Genomic DNA, 23,721 nt, shown 5'->3' with positions numbered 1-23,721 from the left:
AGAAGATATGGTACATATATACAATGGAATATTACTCAGCCATAAAACAGAATGAAATAATGCCATTTGCAGCAACATGGATGGACCTAGAGATGATCATACTAATCGAAGTAAGTCAGAACGAGAAAGACAAACACCATATGATATCACTTACATGTGGAATCTAAAATATGACATAAATGAACATATCTACAAAAGTGAAACAGATTCACAGACATAGAGAACAGACTTGTGATCGCCAAGGGGGAGGGGGAAGAGAGAGGAAAGGATTGGGAGTTTGGGATTAGCAGATGCAAACTATTATATATAGGATGGATAAACAACAAGGTCCTACTGTGTAGCACAGGAAACTATATTCAATATCCTATGATAAACCATAATGAAAAACAATATGAAAAAGAATATATATATATATATGTATATGTATAACTGAGTCACTTTGCTGTACAGCAGAAATTAACAGCACATAGTAAATCAATCAAATTCAATAAAATTAAAAAATTTAAAAAATTTGGATTGTATCCTGAACATTTTGAATATACGTTATGAGACTGAATTGACTGTCTCTCAGACAGTCAACCTGGCCACGTTCAGACTTCAAAGTCTGTCTCACCTCCTGCAGCAATGGTTCCATTGCTTGTTTAGTTTTCAAAGTCTCTGCTTTATTGGTGTCTGTTCCATGCATGTGACTCTCAGTGGTTATTCTTGGACTGAGCTGCAGTTTATTTCATCACTCCGGTTCAAAGGCTTTGCTATGCTTCTGTGGATGTTTTCCTCACATGCACAGTTTGGAGGCTTGTTTCTTACATTGGTTCATATACAAAATTAGGGAATCACTTTCTTTTTCTCTCTTCTCTCTTTGCTTTTTCCAATTCTCTCCTAATCCCAGGGCCTCATATTCCCTAGTTAATTTCTGCTGTTGCACTTTTCCCCACAGTAAATGCCAGTCCTGGAGGAAAGTGATGAGAGAACAGAAAGGGGAAAATTATAGGAATTCCCCACTCTTTGGACCACAGGGCCTCCCCCTGACTCCTCCAGACTGACAGAATGTTCTGTTTCTTAGGGTTCAGGGTGCCTATACCAATGTTGCTGCTGCCTTTCCTGCAGCATCAAAGCTTCTTAAGTGACACTGGCTTGAGGGCAGAGCCACAGGACAAAAAGGGGAAATAACACAGAAGTGTGTCCACACCTGCTGGCTGGCATGAGAAGCTTTTCCATGTCACTCTAGAAAAAGTGGGTTTCTTTAAGTGTTCTGATACCCCCAACTGCTGCACACCTCCCTTGCAGGGCTCAGACTGTGCTCCAATCAAAGTCAGGTGATAAAGAAGGGAAAATCCAAAACATTCAGTACGGTTATCAATGTACTGTTTTTTTCTCAAGCTCTGGCTCCCTTCCTCACTCTGTCTCCTATTGTTCATTTTTCAGGGTCCTGGACTCTTCATTATTCTCAGATGGGAGTGGACCAGTGTAGGGGACTTTCTTCATCTTGCCTGGCTCCAAAATCCTTCAAGGTACTTTAAATAGCATCTGTTCCTATTTTGCTAACTTTTTAGATGAAATGTTCAATGCTTTCATTTTCAGTATTTTCTCTGCATTTCTGACAAAAGAACTTAAAGCTAAAAAAAAATGCCTTCCATTTTCACTAAACTACACAAATTTTGAATATATCTTATTCATCATTTTTGTACATGTTTGAAAATATCCCTTTTATCCTCTTTGATTGGTTATTTTAAAGTTTTGAAGAAAGTTTGAATGAGATTTTTATAATTAATTTTCTTCCAATATAATTGCCTTTGAGACATATACAGTGGTTTGTATAATTTTAAATTTTTAAAGTTTAATTACTGTGATTTGTTTGCATACATTCTCAATCTGTGCAAATGTAGCAAGTATGTTAAAGAAGAATGCATCATTTTTTCACAATATTTAAGTGCAGGATTTTTTTATTGTTCAATGAATAGAACTAGTTAATTCTGTTTTTTGAATGTTGTATATCTTAGCCATTTTTTATGCTTGACCTATCAGTAATTGAGAGTATTTCAAAATCTCCCAGATGATATTGAACCAACAGTTTCTTCCTATAGTTCTATTAAATTTACTTTGTTTATTTCGAGGCCACTTTAAAGATATAAATGACATACTCATGATGATGAATTGAAACCTATATAATATGTAAGGAATCTCTATCTTACATCATATCAAAAATCTATTCTATCTGCTTCCTACCTTCAGCCACTATTTTCCTGAAAACATTTACCATCCCTTTACTTTCAACATTTCTATGTCTTGTGTGTCATTCCTCTATGAAGAACACATTATATTTATTTTCAGTCTGACAAGTTCTATTCTTGAATTGGCAAATTTAATTTATTTGAATATGTGGTAATATTTCTTATCTTTGTAATTTCATCATCATCCCTTTGTGCTTTGTGTTTACTCCTCTTTTTATACTCTTGTTTTCTCTCCCATCATTTTAGAAAACATCCATTGAAATACAACAAATACACAGATAAATGTATTATCTTAAATGTACAGACTAATGAATTGCTACCAGTTCAAGAAAGAGAATTATGGCAGCCTAGTAAATCCTTTGCATGTTGTGTCCCAAATCTAAAATATCTCTCCTTTGCAAAGGTTTTTTTTGTCAATATCTGATTTTCAACAACCATGGGTAAATTTTGCTTGTTGCCTAAAGTTATATAAATATAATGTATGAAATTTTCTCTTTTGTACCTGGTTTTGTTCACTCAATATTGTGTTTTAGTATGTGTCTTTTTTGGTACATGTAGCCTTAATTCATTACCTTTTATTTTATAAATACATCATAGTTTATATGCATATTCTACTGCTTATGCGTGTGAGTTGTTACTAGTTTGGTCTCTATGAACAATCCGGCTACAAACATCCTTGTACATGTTTTGGGTTTTACCAATTTACGCTCTCATGTATGTTGACTGAATCACCTACCCAAACACTTTCAGGCAGGAGCGAAAAACACTCCTTTTCACTACATCTTATTTGGAAATGTAAGTTCTCTAGACTCAGGTATGATCGGAACAGTCTTTAGGGCCAATTTATATATATATAATTTTTATTGGAGTATAGTTGATTTACAGTGCTGTGTTAGTTTCTGCTATACAGCAAAGTGAATCAGTTATACATACACATATATCCCCCTTTTTTAGATTCTTTTCTGATAGAGCTCATTACAGCATACCAAGTGCGTTCCCTGTACTATAGAGTAGGTCCTTATTAGTTATCTATTTTATATATAGCAGTGCGTATGTTCAGTCCCAATCTCCCAATTTATCCCTCCCTCCCTTCTACCCCTGGTAACCATAAGTTTGTTTTCTAACTCCGTGACTCTATTTCTGTTTTGTAAATAAGTTCATTTGTACCATTTCCCCCAACAATAAGTCATTACCTTTCTGTGTACCCCACCTGGTGTTTCTTCAATTATGATAGTTTCTATCCAGTCTGGTTGGAATACAAACTACCTCTGGCCCTGTGTGAGCTTAGGATTGTTTGCTCTAACCCCTTGGGGTGATACTTTCCCTGGTCTCAGATGGTTTTCTCCCATGAATGTTCAGAATAATCAAGGGGAATCTAGAAGAAATCAAGCGTAGAAGTCCATGACGTTTAATTATATTTTTAAACACTTGTTGGTCATAAATAGATTACATTTATAGCCAAAAAGTTTGCTGACATCTCTGATTAGATTTTATAGTTGTCTATAGAACCATTTGAATTTTCCTTCAAAAATGATGAAATGCTGGTTTATTTCTTTCACTTTTAAACAGTTTTAAAAAATATTTCTAATATACTGGATAAGATTTCCAGAATATTATTGAATATTGTAAGTAAAAATTTATTAAAGACTATGCATCCATTTGTCTTTTGTTACTGAATTTTTTTGTTTGCTATAGATTGTTCTGTACCGATTCTATGTCAGGATAAATACATTTTTCTATTCCCAATTTGCTATTAATGTCCTTTAATTGGAATCATTACTGAAAAAATTTAACACCTGTAGCATCATCCAGGATACATATGTAGATATATATATATATATATATATATATATATATATATGTATTATCCTCATAGCTGTCAGTTCATAAATTCTTTCTATAACAAAATTTAATCTGTTGTTTGATCCAGTTATTAAATGTTTAATTCAAGCCATTATATATTTCCTTTCTGGTAGTTCTTTCTTGTTATATTTTACTTTTGCATGTTTTACATCACAGAATATGCTTTTCCATTTGATTCCTAGTCCTTCTTATATTTCTTCAGTTATTTAAGGCAGTTTTATTTTTTGGTATCTTTAATGTTATGGTCTCTTTGTAGATCGACCTATGACCTGATATTCTTTGAATGAGGATATTCCTGTTATTTTGTATCTGCTGAGTTTTTTTGTGATGAACCTTTGCTTTGGCATTTTTCTCTTTTATTTTATTTACTTTCAGTGGAGGGTTTTTGGTTTGTTAGTTTGTTTTTGTAATGTGAGACCCCTTGACATGAGTGTGCAAGTTCCTTCTCAGAGAACTTTTGTTTTTGTCTCCTCCCATTACCAACATATATTCCCAAATATATTCACTTTTTCTAGGTCATTCTGGCATCAACTGAGCAGTGCAAATTTAGACTACTTAGTAGTGAAAAAGTTTTTTGGAAAAACCCAAAAGAACTTTTTGGCCAAACCAATATTTTGTATAATTTGGAGATTTTAATTTCCATAATGGAAAAACCGGAACAAACATTTGTCCAGACCAATATTTTGTAAAATTTGGGGATTTTAATTTCCCATGTGATTTCTTTTTTGCTTTTCTATTTATAATTTTGGGCAGAAACATTGTGTGTAGTCACATACCTAAACTAGTGGAAATGGTTTATTAGTTCTCCCTTTCACTGATGGGATGGCCCCTCTAGGTCCTAACTTGTTGCTCAAGCTTTTTATTTCTCTCTATTCCTGGGGCTTCCTGCTTCACATGTTTACCAAGGTAGCTTTCAATTTCCAATACTTACTGTGGCCTTGGGAATGTCTCATTCTATATCTAATATTTCTGTATCTATATTTACTCATGTTTTTTCTGAAGGTTAAATAAAATGATAGGATGAAATGTTAGATCTACAATTCTGTGTTTATGTCTAAACTATACTGCTATCACCAAATGTAGCAAATTGAGAAATAGGAGCAATATTTTTATAATAATAATTTAGAAGGCAAACAAATTATTGAAAATCACTGCTTTGCCCAATTTCAAAATATATGAAAAGAATTCAACACTATATGGACAATAGGAGGACATACATTTTTACAAAGCAGTCAAATGCCAGGCATTATCGGTTGTATACTACTTGGTTTAATTAAGAATGGTCCTGCTAAACCATATCCCCCTGGTAAAGACTCTGAAACACAGAGAATAGCAATTTCAAGGTAAGCTGTATTAGATAACTCACATTACTCTTATTTCAAGAATTCTTTAAACTTGTTCTAAGTGAATGAGGAAACTCTGACAAAAGGAAATAATGAGTGACTTGTACTTGAGTTTCCCCAACACCATCATTATGCGCTTGAGCACTAGGTGTTCCATCATTTAAGTTATGGAATGACACACCTGACATACCTGCAGTAACTCACAACTCTCTTCATCAAAATAAGGTGTTATGGAAAGTTTCATAAATTCAGCCTGAAGATGTAGAAGATTTGATTAACTGAGATTTGGTGTGGCAATAACACAGTCTCACTCATAAATAAAATACAGTTAAAATGAATTCCCCCGACAAAGAAATAAATCAACTCTTAATTACATTGATGCAGTGGATGACACCATCTCATTATTAAAGAAGAAACTCAGTGTATGCAAAAGTGTATTTTCATAATTTATAAGTACATATGTTGCTGAACTTTTAAACGTTTGTCCTGTTTAGAACTATAAAACAAATATTTCACTCCTCAGTCTTTAGCCACAGAAGCAAATATCTCACTGAGTCTTATTTATATCTGGAGACCAGAGGGATCAGGAACTATGCATCAGAAATGAATTCCCTTGTTCTATATCAATGCTGTTACTCTAGTGACATTGATTCCATGATGCAGTTGTTGAAATTCAGATAATTAGTGTGAAGCCATATGAGCAAACCAATTGTCTCAGACTTTTAAAATGATAGAGAAACTTAAATTATATTTTCTCAGTAAAAATGCATAGATGACCTGGCCCTCTATGTCAGAATGTTGGTTTAGAATTGGTGCTATAAATTAAGTATTTCTTCTTTTGACTTAGCCCCTCTAAAATTTGGTCTAAAATGTCTTCCCGACTTTGATCTTCAGTTAGATTTCAGAGGATTCACAATGGTAATTAGTCCTCTGTGCCTGCCAGTAGGAGGCAATAATATGCCCAAGAGCGTAAACAAACCAAGGAAGAGTGTGGTAATCCTTCTTTTATTCTCATTAGAAGGAAGCAGAGAAACTCATTAATAAATATATGATGGGTGTTTATGAATAAACACAAGGGTGTTTATTCATCTTCTGTCATGCAATCCTGCAAATTTGAGACATGCTTTATTTCGCCTTTGTTTTATTTAATGAAAAGGAAAGAGACCCAGAGATATTAGATAATTAGCTCAAGTTTAAACTGACATAGCTGGGGCTTAAGTTCAGTTTTGATTATAAAACCAATTATCTTCTCCTTCTAATGTTACTTCCTTGAGAAACAATAAATAGAAAGCATGCAAATTTCCCTAAGGTAAAAATGTCCTTCTACCTGCCAAAATAAAATATGCATAAGTCACTCAATAATTTCCCGTTCAAAAATAATTATGTAAAGTGCAACAATAGAGACAACATATTTTTGTAATTTGCTTTTTTGGGGCGTTTTAGTTTTCACTATGTGCCAGGCATTCCTTAAATTGTTTTGACCTTCTTAATTCATGTACTCTACACTACAGTCCTGTGAGTTAGATACTAATAATAAAATACTCTTTTAAAATATTTGAAAATATTAGACTGTTAAAAATATTTTAAAATAAATGTTTAAAAATATTATATACTTATGATATTTCAAGTACATATTAGAATATTATACCTTTTTCCAGCACCATTTACTGAAGAGACTGTCTTAAATATTTTCAAACAATGTGACTAACAAAGGATTAGTCTCCAAAATTTACAAACAGCCCTGTGGCTCAATATCATAAAACAAGCAACCCAATCAAAAAATGGGCAGAAGACCTAAATAGACTTTTCTCCAAAGAAGACATACAGATGGCCAAGAGGCACATGGAAAGATGTTCAACATCACTAATTATTAGAGAAATGCAAATCAAAACTACAATGAGATAACACCTGACACCAGTCAGAATGGCCATCATCAAAAAGTCTGCAAATGATAAATGCTGGAGAGGGTTTGGAGGAAACGGAAACTTACTATACTGTTGATAGGAATGTAAATTGGTACAGCCAATTTATATATCTGGAGAAAAACATGGTTCAAAAAGATACCTGTACCTCAAAGTTCATTGCAGCACTATGTACAATAGCTAAGACATGGAAGCAACCTAAACGCCCGTTGACAGAGGAATGGATAAAGAAGATGTGGTACATATATACAATGGAATATTACTCAGCCATAAAAAAGAATGAAATAATGCCACTTGCAGCAACATAGATGGACCTGGAGATTATCATACTAAGTGAAATAAGTCAGAAAGAGAAAGACAAATACCATATGATATCATTTATATGTGGAATCTAAAAAAAAAAGATACAAATGAACTTATTTAGAAAACAGGAAAAGACTCACAGACTTAGTGGACGAATTTATGGTTACCAGCAGGGAAGGGTAAGGGGGAAGGGATAGATTGGGAATTGGGGATTGACATGCACATACTACTGTATATAAAATAGATAAACAACAAGGACCTACTGTATAGCACAGGGAACTCTGCTCAATATTTGGTAATAACCTAAATGGGAAAAGAATTTGAAAAAAATAGATGCATGTATATGTATAACTGAATCGCTTTGCTGTACATCTGGAATTAACATAACATTGTTAATCAACTACACTCCAATATAAAATAAAAAATAATAAAATAAAATATTATACCTTTTCAAGATATTTTAAATTTAAAACATATAAGTTTAAAATTAAAAAAAAATTAATGGAGAACTTGAGGTTTCGATAAGGCTGGGATTGCACTGTGAACCCAGAACATGTGACTTTGGTCAGGAGTCAGGGATCTTACACAGGACACTGTCAATTTCTCACATATATGTTTCACTGACATTACTTTTATTTATGAAATAGTTCATAAAGCGATTTTACAATTGGTTGTAGGGTAATCTGTGGAGACATTAATTAACTGAATGTCTGTCTGCAGAAGAGCTGAGTGAGGAGGATGCATACCCTCCTTTGCAGCAATTTTGATTTTCTTTGTTTTTATCCTATTTGGGGTGTGTTGAGCTTCTTGGATCAGTAGCATAATGTATGCCACCAAATTTCAGCCATTTTCAGCCTTTATGTTTTCCATTGTTTTTTCTCCCCATATTTCTTTCTGCTCTATTTTCCATTATTCATATGTTGGAACACTTGATACTGTCTCACCAGCCTCTATGGTTCTGTTCATATTTCTTCAAACTTTTTCTCTCTTGATTCAGATTAGATAATTTCTACTAATATTTCTTCAACTTTGCTTATTCTTCCCTCTGATATCTCAATTTTATTGTTGCAGTCATATAGTAACCTTTTCGCCTCAGATTTTATATATTTCAATTCTGGAATTTCCATTTTTTATACTTTCCCTCCTTACTTGTTGACTCATCATAAGCATATGTTTAATTAGTTATGTAAATGTACTTTTATTTAATTATTAAAATGGATTTATCATAGATACTTTGAAATCTTTGTTAAATCCAACGTAAGCACAACTCAGATACCAGTTGTATTGATAGCATTTTTTTCCCCTGAGTATAGGTTACAATTTCCTGTTCCCTCACAGGTCCTGCATTTTGGTTGAAAACTGGACCTTTCAGATAATGTATTGTAGCAACTACCATCTCTGTTCTATTTTCCTGATGGATCTTGATTATCTTTAGTTAAGTGACTTACCTAGACTTACACTGCTATGTGTTGTTGCTGATGTTTTGTTCAATTTGTTTTTGATTTAGTTTTTAAAATTTTTAGCCCATCCTTCTTGGAGAGTTTCTTATGGATCTGCATAGTACAATGATCAACCATTTATTTGGGTATAGATTATACTGAGGTACTGTATTAAGTGACCTTGGGGAACAGCAAAAATTGTTCACAGTTATCCAGCTAAATATTTATTTCACCTAAAAATTTAAGTGTTAATTTTTATGTCTTGTTTTCATGATCTAAAATGGATAACATAAAGAAATTATACTCAAGATACTAGCTAATTTGCTTGGAGGACTTGTGGTTTGTTACAAGACTACTGACAGGATAACTGTTATGCAGTCTTTCTAAAAATTAAAGCTTTCAAAGGAATCAAGTTGTATCTTTTTGTAGGTCTTGAGATTTGGTATCACCAGCTCTGAGCACTGAGAATGCAGAGGTTATTGAAGACCTGGTTTATGGTGCTGGGCTGTAGGGCCTCACGTAGGAAGGATAGCTCTCAGGTCCAGCACAGTGAGGTCCCTTGGATCCAACATTTTCTTTCCTCCTGACTCTCACCTGTTTTCTCAGTTCACCACTTCTTTAAAAAGGACTGTGATTCTATTGTCATACTTTTATCTCCCCAAGTTGCTCTGTAAAACTATAACTTTTCTTCTGTCATCTGCTTTACCTTCTTTTCTCTTCCTGATCTTTAGTGTTCTCCTTTTGTCTTTTACCAATGCTTTGAGCCTTCTGACAGACATAGAGCTAAGTTTTGAGAGATTTCTTTGCCTTGATAAGCTTTCCACCTTTGGGTAGATATTAATACAACATGTAAAACAGGCCATTTGACTTTAACTGCAACATGACTTATTGCCAATATCTGTGTCATATATCTATTTTAAGACTTTAACATGAAACCCACAGTTTGGGTACTCATCAATTTTTCAAATTTTGAATTATCTTCTATAAAACACCAGTAAAAGGTCAAGGTAAGAATGGGACTATTTTAAGAATCGTCAAAAGTTGGATATTCTAACAATTTATTTCTCATGGTTTTTCAATCTTTATTCTTACACAGTATTAGAATAATAGAAAGCTAAAAATCTGCTTTGAGATTTTTTCATATTACCAAAATTGTTCCAAGAACTCAGAATTAAGAAATTGTTACCTTGCTTTGGAAAAACTATTTTCCAATTTTTTGAATGAGACAATGGACACTTTCTAACATTTTCTTTGCCTGGAAAATGTGCTCAGTTACACTGTCTCTTAGCACAGTGTTACAGTATGATGATTTATTTTCCTTCCCCACTTATCAAATACACCTTTTATTTTGATTCTTATTTAACTATCTCAAACTGCTCTGTAAGAAAACTGAGTATGATCAACTAGTCAGATACATCTTTTAAAATGTCTTTTCAGGGCTTCCCTGGTGGTGCAGTGGTTGAGAGTCCGCCTGCCGATGCAGGGGACGCGGGTTCGTGCCCTGGTCCGCGAGGATCCCACATGTCGCGGAGCGGCTGGGCCCGTGAGCCATGGCCGCTGAGCCTGCGCGTCTGGAGCCTGTGCTCCGCAATGGGAGAGGCCACAGCAGTGAGAGGCCTGCGTACCGCAAAAAAAAAAAAAAAAAAGTCTTTTCAGTATTGGAGAACCAGAGATATTTATTATCATCAACATCAACATCGTTATTATGACTACTTTAGCCCAACATAACCCCTATTTCCTTGTCCTTACTGAACTTTTCTTATATCTATACCCACCTTGTCTGTATTTCAGTTCTGTATCAATGCTTTCCCAGCCAAAACTATTGTTGTATCCTCAATATCACCTTCTTATTCTAGTAGTCCTTCCCTATGACCTAATGCAGAACCTGGAATATTTATTTTAATAATATCTTCAGGAAGTTTTTATGTAACTATTTCTTGTAGGTGTTTGGGGGGATATTTCAAGCACTGGGTGGATCATGAGATTACATTGTTTGTAAAGGCTTTTTTTAAACATTGACATTCTTTGATCCTTGATACATTTTTCACGTTAAAATAAAATCTGAGTGTATGAGCCTAAATTAATTTTGTTTTAATAAGTTGTACCAGATGACTTTAAGATTTTGAATGAGTTTCATGTCATTTGTCCCTTATATATTTATGTGTCATTTAAAGCCTCTTCAATTTGTTTTTATTTATATGAGTTTAAGGTTTCTTCCTCTTGTACTTGTTTATGAATCACTTAAGGTAATTTCAAACCCTCAGAGTGAATAGTTCTAGAATGGGCTCTGAAGTGATGAACTGAAGTAATACAACAGTTCTCTCATTCCATTAATTAGTAATCATTCAATGGGAATGCAATCAACTAGGAATTTTACTACCTTTAAACAGTTGAGGGCATTTCCTTGGCCTCATGAATCCTTTTACTGTGGCAAAACACACACTTACCATCCCACATAAACAATTATACTGACAGCTGTCTAACAAGTGTTTATTGAATAAAACTTATTTTCTTTTCATTTCCAATTATCTTATCTTAACATGAAAGTTATTTTCATAAAATAAAATTGTGTCTTACATGACCACACTTACTACTAATAAATGTGGGATGTACTTTTTAAATTATATTTTAAAAAGGAGCTTAAAAGCATCTGAAATCAATTAGATGAGTCTTAACAGTTTTTGCTTAGTTATTCTAATCCAAACTGAGAAGATATGACATAAATCCCAATGAGCAAAGGAATTTTTTTGTCTTCAGACCCAGTCATGGCCTTCCATACTAGAAAATGCTTTCTAATACAGTATTGCTATTATAAAAGATGCAAAGAAGTCATTACTTTTCTGTAACAATTTGTATGGATTTATTACTTAATTAGTTTCTTACCTTTATCTGACAAGGGTTATTGAGTGCAGCTTATACCTTTATAAAGCCAGAATAAAATCTAAGTAATCTTTTATAGAGTTACATATTAAAATGCAATATAACCAGACAGTAAAATGTATTAACACGCCTCAGGGAGTCTTCAATTTGTCATATCTTTCAAGCAGTTGGGAAGACATGAATTGAAGTAGTGATTTATTTCCTGTGAGGAAGCAAAACCACTCAACAAAAAATAAAATTAATATTTCTACCTAAGTGAAGATGGTCAACACCTACACAACACCATGTTAAGTTGTACTGAAACTGAGGCACATTATGGATAGGAAGAAATGTACAGCAGATAATAATTATTAGAGGAAATAATATTAACCATAGCACAATGAGCATTGAAAATAAGCTACAGAGACAACTAGCCCCAAATCTAATACATGGTAGAGTTCAATAATGTAATTGGTGCTGTTGTGATTGTTGGTATCTTCGTATTTATCTATATTGTCTAGTAATGACTAGCAGGCCAAAAATATGTGGGGGGGTCAAAGTAGTCAATATAGACAGAGAAACAGTCATATCTCAAGAAAACCTAGAATGCTTTAGGCAGATAAGAGCATAAATTTGAATAAGAATATTTACTTACCAAAAATGAATATTGTAGATTTTACTGGCTGTCAAAAATTCCTCAGGTCCCTTGAAACTCACTCACAAAATGGAGACTGCAAAATGTTTAATAGTATTTTTAGAATGAATCTAAGTCTTAAGCTTTCTAAGAGTCTCTGTTGGTGATTTTGGGGTTCTTTGCCTTTGGGAAAATAGCAATAAATGAAATGGAGAATAAAAAAAAATAAAATCAGCACAAGCGAATTTAGTTCTTCAAAATGAACAAATCTTTAGCTTGACTAACCAGACAGAGAGAGAGAGAGAGAGAGACTCAAATTATGAAAAGCAGGGATAATAGATGGACCATCACAACTAGCCTTAGAGAAATAATAAGGATTATAGGGAAATACTATGAGCAGTTGTATGCCAGCAAATTATATAACTTCTATATTTGTGTCCCTCCAAAATTCACAGGCTGAAACCTAATCCCCGTTGGATGGCCTTTGGAAGTGGGACCTTTGGGGGATGATTATGTCATGAAGGTGGAGCCCTCATGAATGGGATTAGTGCCCTCAAAGAAGAGACCCCAGAGAGCTCCCCCACCTCCTTCCATCATATGAGGACCCAGAGAAAAAGACATCTATGAACAAGGAAGTGTGTCCTCTCTAGACCCTGAGTCTGCCAGCACCATAACACTGGACTTCGTAGCTCCCAGAATTGTGAGAAATAAATTTCTGTTGTTTACAAGTTCCCTGGCTTATGGTATTCTGTTATAGCAGGCCTGGACTAAGAAAATAACCTGGATGAAATGAACGAATTCCTAGGAAGACACAAACTACTGAAACTGAATCCAGAAAAAAAGAAAATCTGAATTCAATTTAAGAGATTACATTACTAATAAAAACACTTCTCACAAAGAAAAGTCCAGGCCCAGATGGTTTCATTAGCAAAATTTTCAAAATTTTAAGGAAGAATTAACACCAGTCTTTTACAAATTCTTCCAAAAAATAGAAGAGGAAGAATTACACCCTAACCCATTCTATGAGGCCAGCATTACCTTGATACCAAATCTAAGATAAAAAAATCATGAGAAAATAAAATTTCACACCAAAATCTCTTACGCATAGAGACACAAAATCCACAATGAAATGCTATCAAACTGCATCCCACAACACACAAAGAAGTTTACTCCTGACAACTAAGTAGCATTTATCAAAGGAATGCAAGGTTTGTATAATATGCAAACATCAATTAGTATAATAGACCATATTAATAGAATTAAGAACGAAACTACATGATCTTTTCTAAAGACTTATAGAAAGTTCTGCCCTGGGGAGTTAGCCACTTGGACCGTACACTGGGCACACACTGGACTCCACTCCCAGGACCTTGCGAATGTTGACTTCCTCTGGGGGCAGGGTAGAGAGGGTGGATGGAGGGCTGCTCCAGTGACTGTCTGGTTTCCCACGACCGCCCTGGCCTGTGCACCAGCCTGAGCCAAGCACATGCTCGAGCCCTGCTCCCTTCACCTTGTATGCAGTTCTGCACTGGGGCGAGGGACGCCATGAACGGGGAGAGAGATGGCCATGGCATGCTTGTGCTTCCATGGGTGGCACATCGGGGTGGTCCTGACCTCCAAGTGACCGGACCACCACAGCACACACCCCATTACACACTGACAGCCCAGGTGGGCCTGCCTACCCTACTGCACACCTCCCCAGCAGGGTGGGGTTGTGGAGGCTGGGGTGAATGGTCGGCTGAGAGGGAAAAGGAGCGTCCGATGCATCTGGGACTGCCCTTGATGACGCTTGCAGAGATGGTGCATTGGAGGCAGCTCGGACCTGTGTCCAGCGCACACAGCCCATGGCCCACCCTGAGCTGAGAGCCCCGGTGGGCCCCTTTTGCCCCAGCACTGCTCCCCTCTGGGGCAAGGGTACCAGTGTGGAGAGAGGGGAGAGCTCACACTTAAAGGGAACAGAGCCATCTCGGACCAGACTCTCAGGGCTTCCTCTCCAGCAACTTGGGATCCAACCCCATCCCTGATTGAAGGTGACAGACATCGAGAGAGGAAACTCCACTAATACCTGGCAACAGCCCTAGTCCCTCCATATCCAGCCACACCTCCTACCAAGGTGACAGCTGCCAGCACATCACAAGGAAGGACATAACTTCCATTCGTGTCATATCCAGCTCTCTACCAAAGGCATGGGGCACAGGCAGACTGTGTAGGGACCCTTTCACATAAGGACACCCCTTCAAGACCACAATAGGGAACTGTTTCACCTAAATCCACAGGCACAGAGAAAGTTAAGCAAAATAGAAAGAGGAACTGGTCTCACTGGAGAAAGCAAAAGAAAACCAATGAAAAAATAAATAATGAAACAGAAATAAACAATTTACCAGATAAAGAATTCTAAGCATTAGTGAATACCAGTGGGAGGGGTAGTTAGGGGTATGAGATTAATAGGTACAACCTACTATGTATAAGGTAGATAAGCAACAAGGATCTATTGTACAGCACAAGGAAATATAGTCATTATTTTATAATAACTTTAAATGGAATGCTATTATATAAGTATTCAATCACTATGCTGTACACAAGGAACTAATATAAAATTGTACATAACTATACTTCAATAAAAAAAGAAAAAAAACACTGGTGAAGTAAATTCTGGTGAAGTAAATTTTTCACGGTGTTTATTGTTTTATTTCTGATTCTACAAATAATGCATTCTCATTATAGAACAATTAGAAAATAAAGTGTTATGAAGAAAATGTGATATTAACACTGTAATATGTTTGTGTATTTCTGTTCTGTATTTTTATTGTGTTAAAATATACTTAACATAAAATTTACTGTCTTTACCTTTTTTTTTTTTTTTTGGCAGTACGCAGGCCTCTCACTGTTGTGGCCTCTCCCGTTGCGGAGCACAGGCTCCGGATGCGCAGGCTCAGCGGCCATGGCTCACAGGCCCAGCCACTCCGCGGCATGTGAGATCTTCCCAGACTGGGGCATGAACCCGTGTCCCCTGCATCGGCAGGCGGACTCTCAACCACTGAGCCACCAGGGAAGCCCTGTCTTTGACATTTTTAAGTGTACAGTTCAGTGGTATTAAGTGCAATCATATAGTTGTATGTAAACATCTTTTAAAGTGAAGAAAAATTATGTATTTAAATCCTGAGTGATAAAACTCAGAAAAACATGTGGAGGCCTTGTGAAGAAAAGCAAGAATGGACAACGCAATCAGAGGAGCTTTTATTTGTGTACATTTATTGTGTGATATCTGTTTTTTTAAGAAGTCCTACTGCTTTCGAGAAGTCCGGGCGTACACCTACAGATAAGAAATAAAACAGAACACTCAACCTCATATTTCCAGGGATTTGAGATAAAATGAGACACAACAGCAAAGGCAGTTCTGCTCCCCAGGTAAGATCTTTGTGGAGACGTGTGCTCCTATTCAGCACATCTTGTATTCAGAGTCGAGCGCTCACAGTAGTAACTGCATGTGCACATAACGTCCTAGGAATAATAAACCGATTGTCCAAAATAAATCCTCCCCTTTCTGACACATGGACATTCTGACACCATGGAGCCAATTTCCTTTAGAAAATTCATATGAGACCAGAGAATTTCTATTTTATACAAAGAAATGGATAAAAGAAGGAGCCTGAATTAATTTTATAAAACTAATATAGAATTGGTTCTAGCACCAAACCAAAGAGTATAAAAAAGTAGAACCAGGACCCATCTCGTTGATGGGTTAATAAAATAATTTTATTGTTAATAAAATTGTTAATAAAATAATTTTAAAATTAAAAATTGTTAATAAAATAATTTTAAAATTCTAATCAGCAATGTATACAGATAAATCATTTGTGCCTATTTATTCTCAGAATCAGAAAATCAATTAATGTACAACTTTTTATTAACAGATTAAAGCATATAAATCATATTGTCAACGAAGTAGATGCAGAAAAATCATACAAGAAACTAAAATGTATTCATAACAACAGCTATTATTAGCTTAGGAATAGGAAAGGATTTTGTTTGGTTGACAAAGGTAACTATCAGAACAATGTGGCAGGTTTGTAAAATGTCTCTGAAAGATGCCCTTTGAGAAGTAAACTAGCCTTGTAATGCAGCTTTTCCTATGAAGGTTTCTGATATCCCCCAAATCCATCCAGTGGAAGGAAGGGGCCTATTTCCTTCAGTTTCATGGAGATAAAGAACACTTCTCCTACCCCTGATCATTTCTGAATGAATAAGTTGCTCTAGGACTTGGTTCTCCTCAACAGTGGGCTTATGGTGATGGGGTGTAGAAAATTCTTGAACAAAACTCCTACAGATGATAGCCTGTCACTGCATAATGCATGCTCTGCTTGCTTCCTACAAGTCTTCTGAGGATGGAAACTGTAATTCTAAATTCTACTTTTGTTCATCTTCAGAGAAGTCTTCATTTGTGGATTAGACCACAAAATCCTACTCTTCTCTATTCTGTAGACTTGGTCATCTCTCTGCCATCCAGCAAAAACATCACTCACCTTGTTGTGAAGTTCATGCTTCTCTCATTGTTTTGCACACCAGGAAGGACAGAGTCCAGGGGGTGGCCAGTTGGTAGTAACCTACAGAAGAATGTTTCAACACACCCCTTGTCTAATCCTCTATTTTATGCATATTTTTCTTAATACCACTTTAAGTCATTAGTCAAAAATTTTAGTATGAAAACATAAAATATAGATGAACCCCTGTTCAATGCAATTAATGTATAGCCAGAATTGAGGTTTTCCCATTTCCATGTCCATTTCTATAGATGACAGTTAGAGGGTCTAGCAGTTTCTTGTTCTTATCTGATAAACTTTTTCTGTTACAGGGAAATTATTTATCAACTCTCTTTAAACCAGGGTTACTTCTTCAAGTTTCTGTTCTTTTGATAAGCTCAGATGGTGGAATCTGCCTGGACCCAGTTTACTCTGTGTTTTGAAAGAGCTCTCATTTTAGAAAGACTCTTAGTTTCCAGGATCTTGTATCAATTATTTTTGGTTTATTTATTTTTAATAAAGGAGATAGCAGCATGATGGAATGAATAGGAAACTGGGTAAAGGAAAACTGTTTCTCTACTCACATCACTTCTGGTGCCAAGTGTCTGTGGGGTCTCCCACAGACCCCACCCAGTTTCCAACTCTCTGGACACCAACTGGGTGTCAGTTCCCCCACCAACAACCCAGAGTTACTGTGAGACACCACAGCTTAAGGGTTCAGTCCCACAAAACTGCTCTCACTTCAGATAACGGTCACAAATAATGGTCGTCAGGGCACTCACACTTCTGTCCAACTTGGCCACAAACTCTCCCACCACAGGATTGCTAATTTCCTAGAACTGCTCAGGGAAATACTTTACTTATGCTCACTGCTTTGTTATAAAGGATTCTATAATGGATACAGATGAACAATCCGATGAAGAGGTACATAGGGCAGAAGGCCTGGAAGGGTCCCGTTTTCAGGAGCTTCTGACCCTGTGGAGTTGGTTTGCACCACCCTCCTGGCCTGTAGGTGCATTCACCTACCTGAAAGCTCTCCAAACTTTGTAGTTTAGGAATTTTTCTGGAGGTTCCATCACATAAGCATGATCAATTTTTAATTCAGTTCCCAGCACCTCCCCTCCCTAGAGGATGGAGGTAGGGCTGAAAGTTCCAAGCTTCTAATCATGGCTTGGTCTTTCTGGTGACCATCCCCTATCATGAAGCTATACAGGAGCCACCAAAGGTCACCTAATTAGAACAAAACATGACCCTACTGCCCAGGAAATTCCAAGAGATTTTGGAGCTCTGCATAGCATGCTCTCACCACTCAGGAAATTACAAGGGTTTTAGAAGCTCTGTGTCAGGAACCAAGGGCAGAGACAAATTATATATTTCTTATTATGTCACACTGGGTGACATAGAATCTGTGCTTTCAGTATTTGCTCTCATTCCATGTTTTCTTTTAATGATATATTATTTTTTACATGTTTCCTTAGTAAATTTACTTATCAAAGTTGATAGAGTGAACTGTAATCTAAAATGAAAGCATATCTATTGTGTTAGCTAAATTTTAAAAAATGTATACTACAAAACATTTTAGAGAACGTGGAGAAATTGAAACTTTTATATACTGTCAGTAGAAGGATATCTCTTTCCAGCCGCTCTGTAGGACAATTTGCTAATCTCTTTCAAAAAATTTTTTTAAATGTATAAACATATTCCAGAAATTTTACCTTGAGGAGTTTATTTATGGCTCTTCTCTCAACATATGTGCAAGCAGAAAATTGAGATTAACTAAAATGATCATCAAGTAGAGATTGGCTAAAAATTAATTTGTATTCATATCATGGAATAATCTATGGCCTAATTAAGGAAATTTGTATATTTGATGGTGTGGACAAATATATATTTTAAGACGCAAAAGTTTAGGAAGAAACATATAGTGATCCCTTATTGTCAATAAATAAATAAATAGGTATATGGAGGTATGGAGGAAAATAATACAGATGAATATATTACATGAATATGAATATATTACAAATACAGTTTGTAATATGAATATGTTACAAATACAGTTTATAACATATCATTTTTATTGCTTTTTAAGAAAGGAATCAAAATAAAATTCAAACAGTAATCAACCTTGGGATAAAAGAAAAAGTGGGAGGGAGAGAAGTTTTTCCTTTTTATTTTGTACTTTTCTGTACAATTTATACTTTCTATTTTACTTTTTTGCCTGGAATGAACCAACCAAATGACCTGTGCTCTGGTATTATGCACTGAATGTTGTGTCTTTTTTCCTCTTTTGTATTAAAAATATTAATATTTAGCTAGTGGGAAGCAGTCGCATAGCACAGGGAGATCAGCTCGGTGCTTTGTGACCACCTACAGGTGTGGGATAGGGAGGGTGGGGGGGAGAGAGATGCAAGAGGGAAGAGATATGGGAACATATGTATATGTATAACTCACTTTGTTATACAGCAGAAACTAACACACCATTGTAAAGCAATTATACTCCAATAAAGATGTAAAAAAAAACTAATATGTTGCTAAGCATACACACAAGAAAATATATCTCTCTGGTTATATGATGTCATGCAGAAATGAATTCTAAAATAGCTGGCGGAGTGGATGACCTGCAAGACCCGACAGTGAGCTAGTGCCTTGAACACTTGCTCAGCCATCCAGCCTGGGAAGGACCCTTCCTCTTGGCTTCTCTACCGTCCCTCATGGATCATATGCCACCATCTGTCCATCTCCCCTCTAGGACCCAGGACCCCAGGACCCTGAGAGCACGACAGCTGCTTGTCACAGGTGCCAGTTTCTTCAGGATCAGCAAGTGCCGGGCACCCGCGAGCATTCTGTAAAGAGGCATTGGGCAGATTGGCTGAATAAATAAGTCTCCATGCTTTTGTCATCCCTATCCCCAGCGCCCACCATCATCTCCTTGAAGATGCTGCTGCCATGAATTCCCTGTTTTCTGGTAGAGACCCAGGCATCGGCCAGAGAAGATAGGGCGTATTTTGATGTGAACTAAATATCCATTTAAAACCGATCATGCCATTCAGATATTTGATCAGCTGCAGCTTTGGTTTCAGATGGATCACATCCCTTGGGTTCTGTCAGTACACAGGGATTCATTGGTCCATCAGTCAGCTCCAGTTTATGCTCCTACATCAGATCTCTGGGGCCCATTCAAATTACATTTGAGGACACTTCTATCCTGATTTTCCCTCCAGAACTTCATAAAGAAATTACACAGGGATGGACTATGTGTTGCAGGAAGTAATTATTTAAATAAATTTTCAGACAATAACTAATTTTTCCCCAGGAGAGAAAAGAAGTAAAGCTGCAGGTTTGCCCCCATTTGGAGACTTTGTAGGTTCTCCTCAATAGAGAAAACAGATGTCCGCACACCTAGGGATTTCCTTCTCTTCAGGGAGGGTCACTCCTCATGTTTTCAGATGTTTGATTACAGTTTTGCTTTTAGAACAGTTCTAGAGTAGGAGCCTTTTCAAATAGTTAAAATATTTTCAGTATTTTGGTGATCCACTGACTCTGTGTGCTCAAAATAGAAAATCTCCCATTAAGGCAACACCATTCTTCATCTTACCCTGTGCTCTGAGCACACCCATCTTATTTCAGGTGTCACTATTAGGTTGACCAGATAGCATAACTGACATGTGTATGTTTTGATCTACAAAAATGGCAAAGTCACATGGCTCCATAATCTCTGCTAAAATAAGACCATATCATATCTCCCTAGAAGGCTTCTCCCACATTCACTTTTCACCTGGTTAATTCCTGTGCACCATTTGGTTTGTGGTCTGGCCGTGGCATCATCACAAAAGCCATTAGTAAGTCTAGGACTGTTCCTTTCTCACACACCTTCCTGGTTTCCTCCAGGTCGGCTGATGTGACTGTTTGATGTCCCCCTCCTGTAACAGATTGTGAAAGCTCTGACATTGGAAACTGTGTTCATTTGCTCATTCTTCTACACTCAAACCTAAAAATCAAAGTTGGCACGGTAAGTGCTATATGAAAATTTAATGCATGGATGAAAGTTTAACCCTGTAGTGTCCATCACAGGACTTTATAACTGAAAGAGGCTTTACTTGTTATTTCATGATATCTCCTCAGTTTATTGAGAAAAAAATGCTTGAACAGCATATAGCTGACTTACAAAACTGACCTACATAAAACACTCAGTTCCTGAAATTTAAGTGTACAAAATAAGAGTTTAGCACTTTTAATGTTTTAACTTATTTTTTTAAAATTTCCAGCCTCACACTAAATATCCTATGCATATCAATCTCTCATTGAACTTTGAAATCTCTCATTCAACTTTGATCTCATATCAATCTCTCATTGAACTATATTACATGGATATTCAATAACTTGCATCTTTTTTGTCTGTTGTAGCTTATCCTGAGGTGAATCTAAATGTCTTTGTCGTCAAGTAAAAGGACCTAAGTAACAAATATGAAATAAAGAAATCTTATGGCTCCTAAGTGAAATAAACGTAAAGAATTCAGGTAATTGTGGTGACTAAAATTCAGCTGCACAATAGGAGACTTGAAGCTCAGGATGAAAATGTCAAGTTCAGGAATTGATACTCAAGTCCTTGCCTCGACCCAGAAGCCAGGGACGAGGAAGGGCTGCATCCTGGTACCAGATGTACCTGTGACCAAAGGGCAGGTACTGGGGACCTTGCCTGTTTGACACTGAGTTCCCATTAGGTGACCTTGGCACAGAGGCTGAGAGGTGGGGAAATTTCCCAGGTCAATTTTTGTCACTTGACATCTGTACCATCAAGAGAGATGTTTGAATATGTAGAATAAAGTGATGGCTTTTGAGAATAACAACAAAAAATGTAGTAACAGTTATTATTTATTAAGCAGTTCTTCAATGTCAGGTGCCATCTTATTATTCTATCCACAACTCAAGATGATTTAACCTTGATTATCCACATTCTCTAGTGGAGTATATGATGCCTCAAATCTTCTTGATGACTTGACTGTGATTACTCAGTGAACTCAGGAGCAAGGGTATTAACCAAGATCTGTGGTCACAGAAAATCTAAGCATGAAATACACCGAGAGGGAAATCATGAAATGTGGCTGGTAAAATGATTATAATGGTGGAAGTGTAAAAACTGGCCATATGCTGTCTCTAGATAAATAGTGTGGGGATCATGACCTGTTTTCCTGGTCATTGTAGGCCATTTTAAAGATGTTCTTATACCTGTAAATGTTCCACACTCTACTTTATACAGGGACCTATGTAGAATTAAAATTTCCAGTCTAAAATGTTTGAGGTAGAGGACTGGGAACCAAAGCATGCATGAATCTGAAGTCCAAGGAGCTAACATGACAGAATCTTGCAGAATTCTCAGCAAGCTGTCTGAGGATTTTCCAGGGTTAGTTTTCAGAGGAAGATATGTCTTTTAGGGGCTGATGAAAAGAAAAGGGAGGTGGGAACAAAGCAGGAGATTCTAGCAATGCCCAAGATGGAAGTTAATTATTAATTAATTATAGGAACAAGGAATCAGAGGGGAGGCTTGAGCTACAGAGTGGAGTAGAGGATTCTCTTGTCAGAGCAGGATGGATCTGATGAAGATGCTGACAACAGTGGAGAAGGTAAAGACGACCGCTAACCATAACTGAATTCAAAAGTGGAAGGCAGTGTAACCTGGGGGCTAAGAACATGGGCTTGGAAGTAGTCATCTGGAACTTTCTGCCTGTGGGAACCTCAGACAATTATTTAACTTCTCCATAACTCAATCTCCTCATACAGAAAAATGGATTTTCAGGAGGGATGTTATGACTGCTCGAAATGGCTTAATCAATAATAAAATGCTTTCTCTCACATAACACAAAGCCTGGAGGAAGTCAGACACCAAGCAGTGTAATCAGGGCTCAACTTTTCTCTTGCTCTGCCTTCCTCTGTGTTGTCTTCATCCTCAGACCCAGCATCACACCCAGGGCCCTTAGAAACCAGAGTAAGGAAATCGACCATGTTGTCCTGCCTCTCATGAAGAACAAGGAATCCTTTCTCAGAAGACTACAGCAGCTGCCCCCTCCCTGGGAAATGTGACTTCCCATGGTGACTTCAGGTTTGGAGCATATGCTGTTTCCTAAATCTCTCATGAGCAAGATAATAGGGTGCCCAAGCTGGTTTAGCTAATCAGCCTCCACACCTGTAACTGACATAGGATCGCTTCCCTGAGACATACAAAGAAGGATTGGAGCATATCAGATTATTTGGGGAAGGAAAGAGGGAGAAGCACTTGCTGGAGAGAAACACAGCACTCACTACGTGCAGTTGTTATGAACCTTAAACTGTGTAACACATCCCAGGGAGACAACAGCTCTGGGTCACCTTTCCTCAGTTAGTGTAGCCATGGTCATTGTCAGGTGCCCGACACTGAGCCAGCAGTTCATACACCATTAGTAACTATCACCATCAGTCTATGAGGTTAGATTATTTTTTCCATTTTGCAGATGAAAAGAACAGAGACTCAAAGAGATGAAAGCATTACTCAGAGTCACAAATGAAGTCAGGAAAAAAGCTGGAATTTTAATCTAGAACTGAGTGCAAAACTCATGACCCACGATGCTTTTGC

The sequence above is a fragment of the Pseudorca crassidens genome, chromosome 8 (genome assembly GCF_039906515.1).
Source record: "Pseudorca crassidens isolate mPseCra1 chromosome 8, mPseCra1.hap1, whole genome shotgun sequence".
Lineage (NCBI taxonomy): Eukaryota > Metazoa > Chordata > Mammalia > Artiodactyla > Delphinidae > Pseudorca > Pseudorca crassidens.
This window is presented reverse-complemented; position numbering follows the sequence as displayed.